Source organism: Octopus bimaculoides, chromosome 2 (genome assembly GCF_046866305.1).
Source record: "Octopus bimaculoides isolate indiv1 chromosome 2, ASM4686630v1, whole genome shotgun sequence".
Lineage (NCBI taxonomy): Eukaryota > Metazoa > Mollusca > Cephalopoda > Octopoda > Octopodidae > Octopus > Octopus bimaculoides.
Window position 1 is genome coordinate 170,679,170 of NC_142929.1, and position 15,194 is coordinate 170,694,363.

Genomic DNA, 15,194 nt, shown 5'->3' on the forward strand with positions numbered 1-15,194 from the left:
ATCCTTTGAAGCAACATCCCTTATTCTTCTTGCTGTTTATGTGCTTCGATAGCTTCTCTTTTTCTAATTATAGTACTGTTGTACTTCAAAGCATGAGACAACGCTTGAATTTTCCGTTGAAGTTTCGCAACAAAAAGAAAATCAGGAAAATCGCCGAGACAGACAAATTCAGCATCAAGAAACAAAGCGACAAGAGCAAGAATAAGGCAACATGGAGCAAGATTTTGAGAGAAATAAAGTGAGGGACTGGCGACCGACAGGTCAACATGGAAATATGTAATCTGTACAGCGACGGGTGTAACGCACTATCGAGAGTCAGTGTAAGGTATGCCGACATGAAAATCCTGTCACTACTATTTGTTTACAGAAGCTCTCATTTCAAATTCCTACCACATAAGGCGAATAAAAATGTTCAACAACGCTATGTGAAACTTATGAATGCCATTTGCGGTAATTGCCATGGGCAAATATGGCTTAAGTAGTAGTCAAAGCCTCCATAACAGAATCCTTTGTTTGTGTTATTTCGTTGAGAAGGAGAAGTAAAATTGCCCCCAGTAGCAATTGATGGTTTTATTCACAGGGAATATGCAGATGACAGAATTTCAAAAAAAAATACGTGCGTGCAACTGTGCAATAGCATTCATATCATTAGGTGCACTAAGTTGTAAAGATTTAATTAATGTAGGTGGAATATATACATACCAGATACAAAACAGGGTTACTTGCAATGGATATTTTACAAGATCCTTATAAAAACCCTGCTTATGCCCAAATGTACATTTATGTTCCAGAAATAAAGATGAATAAACGACACTCATGTAACCCACAAAATTCGGAATGAAACTATGAAAGTGTTCCAAGATTTAATCCAGGAGTACCATCCATTTGGAGTATAGTTGTAACTTATATCAAAAATACATTTTCATATGGAAATCAGTACATCTGTAGGTGAAGATAGCTATGTATGTCCGACAACTTCTGAGGTGCTATATTTCGTGGAGTAAGAAAGGATAAATCCTGTGCGTCATATGTTTTCATATCAACAAGTAGTAGGAGGTGATAGTTATCAACTAGTTGCCCAAGCTATATGATCCACTTCTCTTTGTACTTTTGCATTTGGATATTGGATGTGGATGGCGTCTTAGAAAACCTGAAACTCAAAATTATGTCAGCTATTACTGGCTAACGGTCTGAGAAAATTATTTTGCTGTGCTACGACATTCTGAAAGATAATACAAAAATATGCAGTGGGCATATATGCAAACATGAAAGAATTACACTGAATTTTTTAATATTAATCATAAAGAGATATATCAGAATTAAATGATTTTACGGACTAATGAGTTAAGAATAATATTTGTTTCACCTATTATATACAACATACTTTTTTCATTTCTTTTTCATTATAGATATCATTAAGGCGGTGATCTGGCAGAGACGTTAGCACGCCGAGTGAAATGCTTAGCAGTATTTAGTCTGTCTTTATGTTCTGAGTTCAAATTCCGCCGAGGTCGACTTTGCCTTTCATCCTTTCGGGGTCGATAAATTAAGTACCAGTTGCGTACTGGTGTCGGTCTAATCGACTGGCCCTTTCCCCAAAAAATTCGGGCTTTGTGCCTAGAGTAGAAAAGATTATAAATATCATTTTTTTACTACAAGCATTAATCTGTTTACATAGCTGCTTTGTAATATCCTAGTTCATCATTTCAAAGTAAAGCTAGCGAAGTATCTGTCAAGATGACGTGATTTTTCCATAACATAGTCTCATGAATGAGTCATCGTTGAGCACCTCATACATGTAATCCATTTAAGCCATTTTTGACGATGAAGCGATTGAGCGCAGAACCACTGTTAGTGGCTGAGTTAAAGCTAGAGAAGCAGATAAAAAGAAAACGGCATTTAATTCAATGTCCTCAGCAAGGTCAGATGACCAAGTGAGAAGAAGAAATTATTGAAATGAAGGTAGGTTGGAATGAGACGGGAGGTAGAGCACATTACGATTGAGCTTCCTTCTACAAGCCATCTATGATGTTCTGCCGTTCTCCCGCATTCTGCTGAGATAGAAAATAACGAATGACTACAAATGTAGATGCGGAAAATTCGGCACGCTAAAGTATATTCTCATTAACTGCTTAATAGCGTTGGAAAGATATACATAGAGACACAATAAATTCCTCTGAATTCTCTGTAGCACCGCTTAGAAGCAGATGGATATGATCGATGGCGGCAAGAAACCACAGAAGAATGGCAGTCGAGATGATCACCCAAACAGTTATGAATGACAAGAACTGGGGTGAAGTTTGGGAGGTGGCAGCAGATCTTATTGGATGTGAACGCCTCTTTCCAATACCAACAAGGAAAAAGCCGGATATGACAATATGGTTGAATAAAATGTTTTACATAAAGACAATATAGACGCGATGCAGGTTAGGAAAGATGAGCTTTATGAGATGCTGCTAGAAGACTATACAGATGCTGGCTGAAATGCAGTGCACTTTCCTGCAGAAGTAGGATGTAGGTACTTTACGGAAACCAGACTGAGGCGCTAGCTATTATCAAGTGGTATTAAACATCGGCAAGCAAATACCATCTTGAAAGAGATTCAGATGACAGAGTGAGCATGCCAATGGATATGGCTGAAAAAGAATAATGAAACCTGGCTGGAGAAGTGATAATCCCCAGATGTACTTGAGGTCGGATACTTGTCAGTTGAATAAGCTGGTGGAGATCTCACATCAGCGGTGGAGAGCGGTGCGCTGTAAAGCTGGCGAAAGAAACGCTAATGGCCCCTGAAACTCCCTGGCATCCAGTATGACTTCACATGTTGTTTCCAAGTATGCATTCAACAATACAAAAGGGAACATCGAGAATGGCCCTAAGCCTGTGTGTTTGTGCATGCGTGTGTGTGTGTATGCGTGCGTGTAACTTCTTAATAACATGGAAAAGCTTAGGTGTAAATAGTATTGCAAGTCCGCAATATAACAATGTAAAAAAAGTAATAGAAAATAAAGTCACTCACGATGCATGATATTTTAGCCTTATTCCCACACTCAATGAATGAACGACCATTATTTATTGGTGAAATAAAAGTAAAAGAGACGAATGAAATTATCAATAAATGAAATACACAGAAAAATAAAGGGATGAAGAAAACATTGATGAGACATTTTGATTTTTCCTTACAAATAGACGAGTGTGTCTCTTGAGAGGACCATGTAAGACATCTGACATTAATTGGAGATAATAAATTTTGAAAAGAATTTTAATGAGAGCCTCATTATCTGACGCAAAGGTCTGTATGATTATAAAGCTATCAAAATGTCTCTTTAAATCTAATCGCGCAAGAAATTTTTATCAAAATTAACAGGGTTCTTGAAATCTGAAGATGACGTACTTGTGTAGAGGAACAGTGAAGGCTACAAAAAATTGTTTAATTACGATGTATGTCTGTTATATTTCCCATCCTCCTCGATGATGTCGCTCAACTGTTCCAACCATTTTCTCTCTCTCCTCCAAACACACACGCTCACACACTCTCTCTCCCTCTCCCCGCCTCTCTCTCTCTCTCTCTCTCTCTCTCTCTTTCTCTAATACAATGCTTTGAAATCAATAAAGATAAAAACAATGAGCGAACGCTAAATACACTTTACATAGCCGAGACTTCTTGTTGAGCAGTTTTGGCTGAGTAAAGTCTGTTTTTCTCAAGATCAAATCTTATTTCTGCATTGAACAGCTGGAAACTCTTTATAAAACCTAAATGAGTCACGCAGTGGAGTAATGCTTTCACCAGAATTGTAATTTTTATTACACTTAAACTCATGTATGAGCCTGACAAGATGACGAGGCTAAGTTGCATAGTGCCGAATCAAACTCTTGTTAAATTAAATTTGAGTAGGTTTGTATGTTAGAATACACATGGTGGTTTTGCACATATGTGTGATTGAGGACATGCGCGCAAAGGAAGCTCGCAATGGTTTTTGGACTGGGTGGGGAGGAATGGATGAAATAATCTGATATATCTGAGACAAACCAGCTACGTTGAGAATACTTGTTTCTTTATTTAAGCCATACCCAAACCACAACATTTAAGATCTCCACTGCAAGCTAATGGAACAATCGTACTTCAGATAGTGATCTATATTACACTCTGTTATCTATCTATCCGTTGTATCTACTTTCCTCTGTCGATCCCAGTAAATGAATATCTACAACGTCACTCGATCTGCTAGAAATATCAATCAAATTAGCAACAAATCCTGCTATGCTGTCTTTTAATATAACGGGTTTCAAATTTTGGCACAAGGCCAGCAATTTCGGAGGAGGAGTTAAGTCGATTACATCGACCCCAATGCTCAACTGGTACTTATTTTGTCGACCCCTAAAGGAACTTAGAACGTAAAGACGGACGAAATGTCGCTAAGCATTTTTCACAGCGTGCTAACAATTCTGCCAGTTCACCGACTTATGCCGTCTTGTCTATATATATAAAACATAGGATGTGTGTCTACCTGTGTGTTTGTCATGTTGTTAAAACTCGAGATCCACCAAACCAATTTTAATGAAATTTTATACATGCATTACATAGAGTCCATGGAGTGTCATGGACCAAAAGAATTTCAACTTCTTGCCTAATGCGGGCCCAGAGGCAAATAAACCGCATTTTAAAAGCATTTTCGCCCTGTTAAGCCTTGTAACTTGAAGAGTATCCAATCGCTTTCCCCAAAATTTGCAACAAACATTAATCCGGTCTTCGAAATGCTGTTCACTAAAAAAGATTGCACACCCACCCCCCAAAAAATGCAGATTAATCAGATTTGAGTATACTGCACTGGGTTTTATCCTTGTTTTAGGCCATTTTCCGTCGATAAAATATTGACACCACTTATGCATTATAAGTAGCATATATTATATCATGAAAACCTATTTGTCCAATTTGCCAGAGGAAATGAGAGCATTAGAATTTTTGTCGGTGTCCTGTTGATGCTTCATGTTACCATCCCGCGCACCACGGGGCCATGTGTGTGTGTGTGTGTGTGTGTGTGTGTGTGTGTGTGCGTGTGCGTGTGTGTGCGGCTGGGTAAAGGCACAACAAACCCATACGTAGATTCTCCAGAAGTACCCTGTTGATGTTTCACGTTTCCAGTCCTGCGCAACACAGCATGACCCGGCAGCATGTCTGCTTTCTATGTCATCCATGTCTGAACTATATGCTGCAAAACGTTCATACAAAAAAATAATAAACTGCTATTGTGACTCACAACCATTTGAGATTGACCGCGTGACCTCTTCCGGAAGCTGTTCCCTCCCCCGTTTAGTCGGACGAGTAAATACAAGGTGTCCCAGAATTAATGATTATTTGAGTGAAATCGGATGTATTTTCCTATAACTCACTTTTATTTATGTTTATCATGTTCAATATGTGTTAAAAGTGTATAAATTTTGAACTTTGTTTATAATTTTATTTTCATTCCTGTTGGACCCCCTTATTTGTCCATGACAGCTTTTTTTTCTTTTTTTTTTTCTATTTGGCAGAAATCATTTTCTTTACCTCCATCTCCAAGATGGAGCAATCGTTTAACTGAGCTTCAAGAACACATTCAGTTAGCATTGCAGGAGCTAACTCCTGAAATGCTTCAAGATGTGTTTCACAATGCTAAGGAGAGATTTGAAGTATGCAGGGATACAAACAGGTTGAAAATTTTCTATAAAAGTTTGACGTAAGATTTATAAATCTATTTGTTTTGGTAATAAACACAAAATTCTGTCAGTTTTTTAGAAAATTTGTTCAATTTCATTGAAACAGATTGTAAATTCTGGAACACCCTGTATGGTGTAGCACTGTTAGTTGTTGTGTTGCTCGAGTAAATATTAAAATCAAAGATCTTCTCGCCGCAAACATCCCATCTTTTTGTTAAGCATATTGTATCAAGGAGTATATTATCCAAATTGCATCTTACCTTTATAGGCGTGGCTGTGTGGTTGAGAAGCTTGCTTTTCAACCATGTCGCCTTGGGTTCAGGCCCACTGTGCAGCCCATTGGGCAATTCTTTTTCATTGCAGCTCCGTGCCGACCAAAGCCTTATGTATTATATAATTGCCATTACTGTATTGATATATGAAATAACACATACAACTCATTATTGTCATATAATAAACAAACTGAAGTTCGTGTATGAAATTGATCCTTTTTCAACTTCAATTATTACATGTTTTGTTTTGTTTTGTTTATCTTATAAAATACATACATACAGGAGGAGTAAATCTATATATATATAACAACGCTTTGAATGTGGCTGCCGAGAAAGTGTGAAAGTAATTACTCGATCAACGTCGATTATTACTGCTAGTAATATAATAAGAGATATTCTGGATAATGTAATCGTGGAATACGTCTGGTAAAATAAGAGATAAACATATTTGGCAGTGGACTGCTAAAATTGTTACATTACCAGAAAAAATAAACCTTGCTGTATGTATTTCGAATCTCTGCGTTCTAGGTTCATATTCTTCACCTTATTGGTACCTCATCAATACAGGATTATTGCTTTCATAGCCTTTCTAAAGACTTGATTCAAAATAATGCATAATTGATTACTTTCGTTGGCAAACGGGCTTGTTTTTGTTATTGGTTGAGAGAAAATGGAACTGTGCTTTTAAGATTGAATTGAAATAGCTTCCAGCTGGAATATTCAATATACAACAGTCTCCATTTCCCGGGCAATATTCGTTTGTTTTATCTTCATCAAACTACGCAGAGGAAAAGGAAGAGCGTGATGCAATAGAATGAAAAGTAAATAAAAATAACAAATGTTCTCCCTTCTTTTATGTGTAAGCTGAAGCGATCTTCCTAAACGGAAATATAAGACGAATTTTGTTATATTAACGTCAGCTATTATTTATTAACTACAATAATTTGTCCTTGAAACTTTCCACTTCAAAAAGGCCATTCTTCTTCAATATCATATTTATTTACCTTTTCTCTCCCGTCTTTGTTTATTTCTTTCTTCCTTTTTCATATCTTTCTTCCTTTTTCATATCTTTCTTCTCTGCTATCATATGAACTCTGTTTAACAATACTGAAGACAGGATATATGATACTGCAATACACAATTATGAAGAATTTTCATTGAAAAATATTTATGAAATCATTTGCTTCACTAGGGAGCTCAAAGATAGCATTTATTTTTTTTACTCATATTTTATTTATATAAAAAAAACGTGAATGTAACCGAATGATCGAAACTTCTGCAACAGAGTTAATTCTTCGACGCAAGACGAAAACATAATGGCATTGTTCTCTAAAGCAAAATAGAATCAAAGGGAGTCTCTAAGCAGCTGCAAAGTCCTCTAGGAAACGCAGCGAAATTCCCTTCACACCATACTCTACAATTTTAAAAAATGGACACAATTTGGATATATTTTAGGAAAGTAAGATAACATAGTCTACAGAATTTTCCTCTAAACTAAAGAAAAAGTTCAGAAAGAAACTTTATCGCACAACGAAACAGTCGTCACTGTCTTAAAGTAGTACCAGAAAATGTGGACTATAATACAGAAAGAACTATTATCAGGCTTTAAGAGAAAGGATTCACAAAGATGAAATACTCTACCACACCGGCTCTCACCTACATGACGAAATAGATTAGATTAAAGGTATTTTCTCGGATTAGAGAAGGATCAGAGTTTTCTAAATTGTTCATCCTCCCTGAGTAATAATCTTTAATATTTCAATGCTATACACCTGCTTGGTATATCGTTACTTTATTCGTCAATCATAATTCTAGATTTTCTGTCTCTTCATATATATCATAAATATACATCTATATGTGTATGTGTACAAGTAATTTTATGCTTGTTTATATCTATAACCTTATATTTTATTGCTTACACTGTACAGTAACGAAATTTAAGATGGCTATCGTTCTTGTAATTATCATGAAGGTGGCTGTCAATCTCAATGAATAACTACACTTAATATATATTTAGACATCGTCATTTCCTGTCGCTCCTCCAAATTCGAGAATACAAGTAACATTTATTTATACTAGGTCTATTGCTTAGTGAAAAGAAATCAGTGTTAACAATATTATTTATTTTATCATTATTTATGATCATGTTTCCAACAAATTTACGTTAGTTTCTTCTACACCACTCAATGTACTTCTGTTTTCATGGCGTATTTTCAGCATTGTCACTGGGGAATGTAAATTTATGTTTATACGCAACAACTGTTCTGCTTTGTTTTGTGGAGGGATTCTTCTGTTGTGTAAAGTACATATTTAATGTAAGTTGTGTTCTTGGCTGTAGAATGTGTGTGTGGTATTTACTGTATGATAGGTATCATATGATTTTAGTGTCAGACGGCAATTGTACAGAATATATGATGCACGGGTGGCAAATATCAAACGTGTAGAATGTGAGCTGTGTCAGTTATTAGTGTTCTAGTGTAGGATATTGACTGTGTGAGATCTTTTTTTCTTTTCTTATATTTTCAAGTACCAATGATATCGGGAACGTGTTGTGTGCAAAATGCACAGTTTTAATTGTGTCACTGAATTAATGGTGCCTTGTATACAATGTTGTCTGTGGTTAGTAGAAATTTTGGTACCCCGATTCAAGATAATCTCCCCGTATAGGAGTGATTTGGGATAATGTCTACGAATACCGAAATGGTTAAGGTAGTTTTTAGGGTAGAAATGGTTTGGGATAATTTCTACATAGAGAGAAATGCTTTCAGCCGGTACTACCTGAAATGCATGAAGCGAGACGAAACAGTTCCCCATGCAGTCAATTGTTCAACATGACCCTGTTATGTTGATCGAATATTATCGATGTAAAACAGATCAGGCTATGATCCGAATCCATCCTAGAAACGTAAGCAAATATTTCCTCTATCTAATAGCTGTGACGAAATTGGTGGATGAAATTTATATTGTTAGATATAAATTTTCCTCTTCCGTGAACTCATAAACTCCTCTCTCATAAACTTATCTTCAATGGTGAAATCCTTATAAACTTCTTAAGTGTTATTTCTGAGTCAAAAAAATAAGTACCTGACTTGTGTTGATGTCAATTCAACGGATTATATATTTTCTCAACGCGTTTCTCTTCTTGTGTCAATGAATTAAAAAAAAAACATTGCTGTTGTCAGTTGATGATGATGTTGTTGTTGTTTTTGTTGTTGTTGTTGTTGTTGTTGTTGTTGTTGTTTAGCCTCAAGTCAACTCTATGATCAACAATGTGTCAATTATGGCAATTCTCTATGTTTCTCCACCAGGAATGATATCGTTCAGTGTCCATCATTTATTTAAGAGATTTGAATGATATCTCAGTGAATGTTGACCACTTTCTCTAGCAGATCGCGCAACCAACAGAAGCTCCCGTTGGTGGAGAACGGAGTGAATTTTGTGTTTGCTATGTTTATAACATTTCTTTGTTAGTTTGGTTAATTTGTTTTTCGTTTTTGTCTTTTGTTTCTTCCTTTTCCCCTCACTCATAGTTTGTTGACATCTTGTAACGCTAATTAGCAATGAGCTCTTGGTATGTCGAGGTTTGATGTTTTTATCTTTAATCTTGACATTTCTTAACACTCCAGTTGAGATCGTCTTTTTTCACCTCACAGTCACATACCAATATTTCCAGCTTTTAATGGTGCTGTTTTGTACAGTATTGTCTTTTGTTTCTATTTTTCATGTTCCAATTCTTAGTTTTTTGTGTATTTTTCTAGTTTCAAGTTATTGATATTGGAATGCTTTATTTTTTTCGTTTTTTAGTCTTTTTTGTTTTACTACGCTATTATTTGGTTACTTTCTTGATGTTGTTTTAGCAGATTCGGTTAGAGCATCATATAAAATTAGCTACGCCTCCTTACGTTCCATGTTCAAATTCCGCTCAGGTCGACTTTGCCATTCATCCAGTTAAGGTCTGTTATCGATATAATCAACTGTTCACTCCTCGAAATAAATCATTATAATTATCATTGTTACTAGCATCTATTTTTTTATCCATATTTTCATTTCTCTTCTTGAAATAAAATTTCAAGTTATAATTTTCTACAAACTCACTTTCTCTTTCTAGCATCCTTTCTGTCTGATTTTTTTCTTCCCACTTTCGCTTACAGTTTTCTTTTGTATTTTCTCTACATCACATTTATTTTGATTTTTCACTCATATTATCAGCCCTATCATGTATTTAACTTCTCCATTTTCTTATATTTCCCTTTAGACAGTCGTCGTTTATTTGTAGTTACCTTCTTCAGAATCTGTCGGTTCATATTCAACCGCTGGTTCGACCCTGAATTGGTCTTCTAAGTAGCATTGCCCTACTCCACCTAGTTGCAAATTAGTGTCATCACTAATCCCAATAATTACACAGAGCATTATATAATTATTAATGGCTTGCATTGTTAAATTTAAATTCTCTTAATGTCACTTCATACACTAATATACAGCAACATTGTACAGTTTACCACTGCTTAGTTATGCCATTAGATAGTTATCTAACTATCTGAAGTGGATATTATTTTTATTAAATAATCTCTAATAATCTCTGAGCTGTGATACTGAATAACAGAGTTAACTCTTTGCTTGTCCAAAGCATTTTCATAAGTATTATCTTAACGTCCATGTTTGCTTTTCGACTTTTAAATAGACCTTGTTTCCTACTTTCTCAGTAATATAATGCGTTCCTTTCGTAAATCCTAAGTTACTGTAGTGGTTGAAAGACACTGGGAATGTTTATCATGTGTGATGCATGGACGGGCGCCAGGAAAATATTTGTGACAAGTAAAGGATTAATAATCCCTAAATCAGTATATTAATAAATGAATATGTATTGTGAGCACTATAAATGATGAGAGTAACTTATAATTAGACAATATTTCCTTCACTTATAAGCACTGCTGATCTTGATACTGTCATACATGTAGTCAAATAGACTTCGACGAAACTAGGGATGGTCTGTGTTGCAAATGGTAAATATAAAATCTTTACAAATCAGAATAAGTAGGTTTTGTTTAGCACCCTTCGTCGGAGAGATTTTAACTTCTCTTGAAGTCATCTGTGTTAAACAGTCGTTTAGAAATTCCGACTCAAGCCATTGCTATTTCGCGAGATTACTAAATATTTCAACCAAATAAAACGTTCGCATGACCTTGCTATAATTAGAAGTCAAATTTTCCTCAAATCACATTTTGACTCCTTAAAAAAATAAGAATATATCTAAGAAAAATAAGATTTTGATCCTAAGATTTTTAGAACAGGGCTGCCCTGGAGCTAACCAACAACATGAATAAGTAAATATAAATATAAATAGATTATGCTATTTATTTTGCAATTCTTTTGCTGTTTTGAAATTAGTCATGTTTGCCTTTCGATGACAGAAAGAAGCTCCACTCTTCGTATAAAAGGCAGGTTCAATGAGCTGTCTGAAGAAAACATAACGATGCATGGCATCGTCTCTTTAAAAGAATGTTTTATTTAAGTTTGTGCATCAAAGACTTGAACATTATACACCAAGAACATGTGCTATTACTAAACAGAAATTAGTTTAATGCATAACGTCACTTACAATACAGACTAATCGCGCCTCACTCAATTGAGAAATCAACTTTAGACATCAAAGACATTACTTGATGTACTTCATAGATGAAACCGCTGACATGCACAGAGACACATATACACATACATACATACATACATACATACATGTGTGTGTATGTATATATATATATATATATATCTGGACATACAACGCACGCACACACACACACATATATATATATATATATATATATATATATATACAGAGAGAGAGAGAGAGAGAGAGAGAGAGAGAGAGATAAGAGAGAGAGATAAGAGAGGGAGGGGAGAGAAAGAGAGAGGGATAGAGGGAGTGAGAGCAATGTAAATGGTAAATAATAAATCTAGATTACTTTCTAAAAGGTGATTATTGAAAATACTTCTAGAGACAGAGAAAGGAAAATACATGAGAAGGAGTAATTAGATCAGATACGAGAACTGTTGTATCTGATAGGTAAGATGACATGGGGTTGATGCACATGGAGATATAAAGTATTGAAGATACGTCTAATCCAAGATAGCATGGAAGATAAAAGAAGGTAAAATGATGATGATGATGATGATGATGATGATGATGATGATGACGACGATGATGATGATGATGATGATGATGATGATGATGATGATGATGATGATGGGGACGGTGGTGGTGGTGGTGGTGGTGGTGGTGGTGGTGGTGGTGGTGGTGGTGGTGGTGGAGGGAATGATGATGATACTAAATCCCACAAGTTACGGCAGTCGCCATCATAATAAACCAACCAACGAGCCTCTACGCTGAGAACGCTCGAGCTGAGAGAAATAGCAGACAAACTGCTTCCAAATCATAATCAACAGATTTAAAAACATGGATAATGTAGTCGCAGATACAATGACTGGCTCAAAAGACTGAATAATGATAGCTGGAATGTTTTGATATTAGGTATGCTTGATCGAGTATGATCAATAACTAAACAGTATAGTTTAGTTATTGATTAGCTAAATAATATTTTTCAGCTAAAGGTCGACTCTGCCTTTCATCTTTCCGGTGTCGATAAAATAAGTACTAATTGAACATTTGGATCGATGTAATTGACTTAACTACTGGGTAACAGTATAAAAACTGCACCCATCTACCAAGCCATGTAAAGCTAGTGTAGTAGAGTGGGCTCATCAAACTAATATGATCTCAAGTTCAAATTTACGTCCGCCAAATCGGACCGTGGTTGGTGGAGGAGAGAACATGCTTAGGTCTTTGTCTTGACTGAACATAGGCAATCCAATCCAGTCCAGCTAAACAATATTCGCTAAACAATATTGAATTAATATTCTTTAGCTCGATATTATTGTTGAGCAAAACAACATGAATATTCCCATCGTCCACAATTACTATCAGAACTATCTTTCAATACACTAACCAATGGCGGTTTTATCGCAAGTGCTTTAATACATGTTCTAAATATGCTGAATCTAAATACCAAATCAAGTCTTTTCTAACAGGTTTGATTTTCTTGTAGCGCTATGTTCAGGTTTTTCACTTACTTAACATAATCACCGGATATTAATTAATATTACTATAATCAAATATTTAATACATATGGTGTATACAGTGTTTTAAAGGGATGCTGAAGTTCCTGACTTTAAGGGTCTGGTTGGAGGCCCAAACTTCTGAGTTCTTTTACAGGGCTTAGAAAACCTGAAGAGTCAATGCAATAAGTGATTGAATCTGAGAGGGGAATATGTTCAATAAAATCATAATTAACTGATCCTCCTGTATTTTCTTTTACCTAAAGTCAGCTCAAAAGCAATCCTTCATAACGGTATTCAATTCCTTTTTGTACCCATGGCACATAATGCAAGCATGAAAGAGTCAAATGACAAAATAAAATTACTTTTCGAACTGCATTTTTCCTGGGGCCGCACTTACGTTACGTTTAATTGTTTTTGTTTTTGTTTTTTTTTTCTTTGTGAGCAGTAAGACATGGTTAAACATAATGACTACGTCCAGAAGAATTGGCCTACTTAAAAGCTATCTCACATATTCTAGGCAAGAAAAATATTTCGGACGGTTCACTTGATGATTCTGAGAATATGTTGTTCCATCGTTCTTACATCAGTTTTGGACTTAGGAGCAGGCATGGTTGTATGGCTAAGAAGTTTACTTCACAGCCACTGTCTCACTGCGCGGCACATGGAACAAATGTGTTCTGCTATATTGCTGAGCCAGCCCATGCGTTGTAAATAAATCTATTAAACGGAAACCCGTTGTGTGTGTGCATGTGCGCATGTGCGTGTGTATGTGTGTGTGTGTATCTTTGTGCTTTTGCTTGTCCCCACACTGCTTGACAGCCGTTGTTAGTTTGTTTAGGTTTCTATGACCTACTAGTTCAGCAAAAGAGTCCGATAGAATAAGTACCAGACTTAAAAAGGATACATATTCGGATCGATGTGTACGACAAAACCCTTCAAGACGATGCCTCAGCATGGCTACAGTCCAATGACTGAACAAATAAAAGGATAAAAGAAGTATGAAGACCTTCGTGAAAGTTGTATGAAGTATTAATTGGATCCAAATACATGAAGAATAATGTGTCTTGACATCACTAAAGCAGTGATCCTAAGAATAAAAAGACATTTTTGTAGGTCCTCAGATCAAAAAATTAAGATTTGAGAGACTTCAAGGAAAGTTACGAAAGCTAAAGGATAAAGTTTCAAGATAAAGTTTCATGCACTTGTGAAACAGGTTTGCGAAATCACAAACCTGAAAACAGATACAGTGGGTGAGCTTCTTGAATGATATCAAGCAACGAGGCGTAAATATGTCGATAAAGGCTCGTTTCTTGGAATCATTTCTCAAGAAAATTTTCATTCAGGTATATCTGCAATGCAAACAACACCAAGGTAAGTGACAGCTGCTGGATTTAAAAGGTAGGTATCTCTGAGCGAAGTACAGTAGAAAAACAAACTGCGATACTGTTAAAACAGATTTATTTCTTTTCTATCTTATAACATTTTAATCACATGGGGTTTTAAAAATTTCGAATGTATAACAAAATGGATTTTTGAAGAAGTAATTACATGCTACACAAAAACTTGACCTGGTTGAGAAATTCTATGAACTTCTTTGGATATAGCACAAAAGATATAAGAACCAGATAATTTCATTTTTAACACATGAAAATTTTTTTTGTTATTTCCAATATTATCAACCATACAGCCACTTCGAAAGCACTAAGATTATATATTATTCCACTACTACCATAACCATTAATATCAATCATCATTATCATGGATGCTAACCACCATTTTGTCCATGTTTCAAACAGGGTGCATCTCTATGTTCCCTCAACATATTACAAATAACTAATAAATATCTACTGATAGATCTGATTAATCAAAGTAAACATGGAGCTAAACAACAGCAACGAGAACCACTCTCCAATATGGCCATCATTCTCCAATACAAATTTTATTCACCGTCTTTGCCATAAAATACAGTCGCCAATAATCCATCGACCACCATTAGTATCAACACCAACTAAAATAAATATGAATATTACATACTAATCACCCACTAAAACCACTGTCACACTACCAGCTATTAATCATTCGAGCCAACACGGTCTTTTGACATGCTAC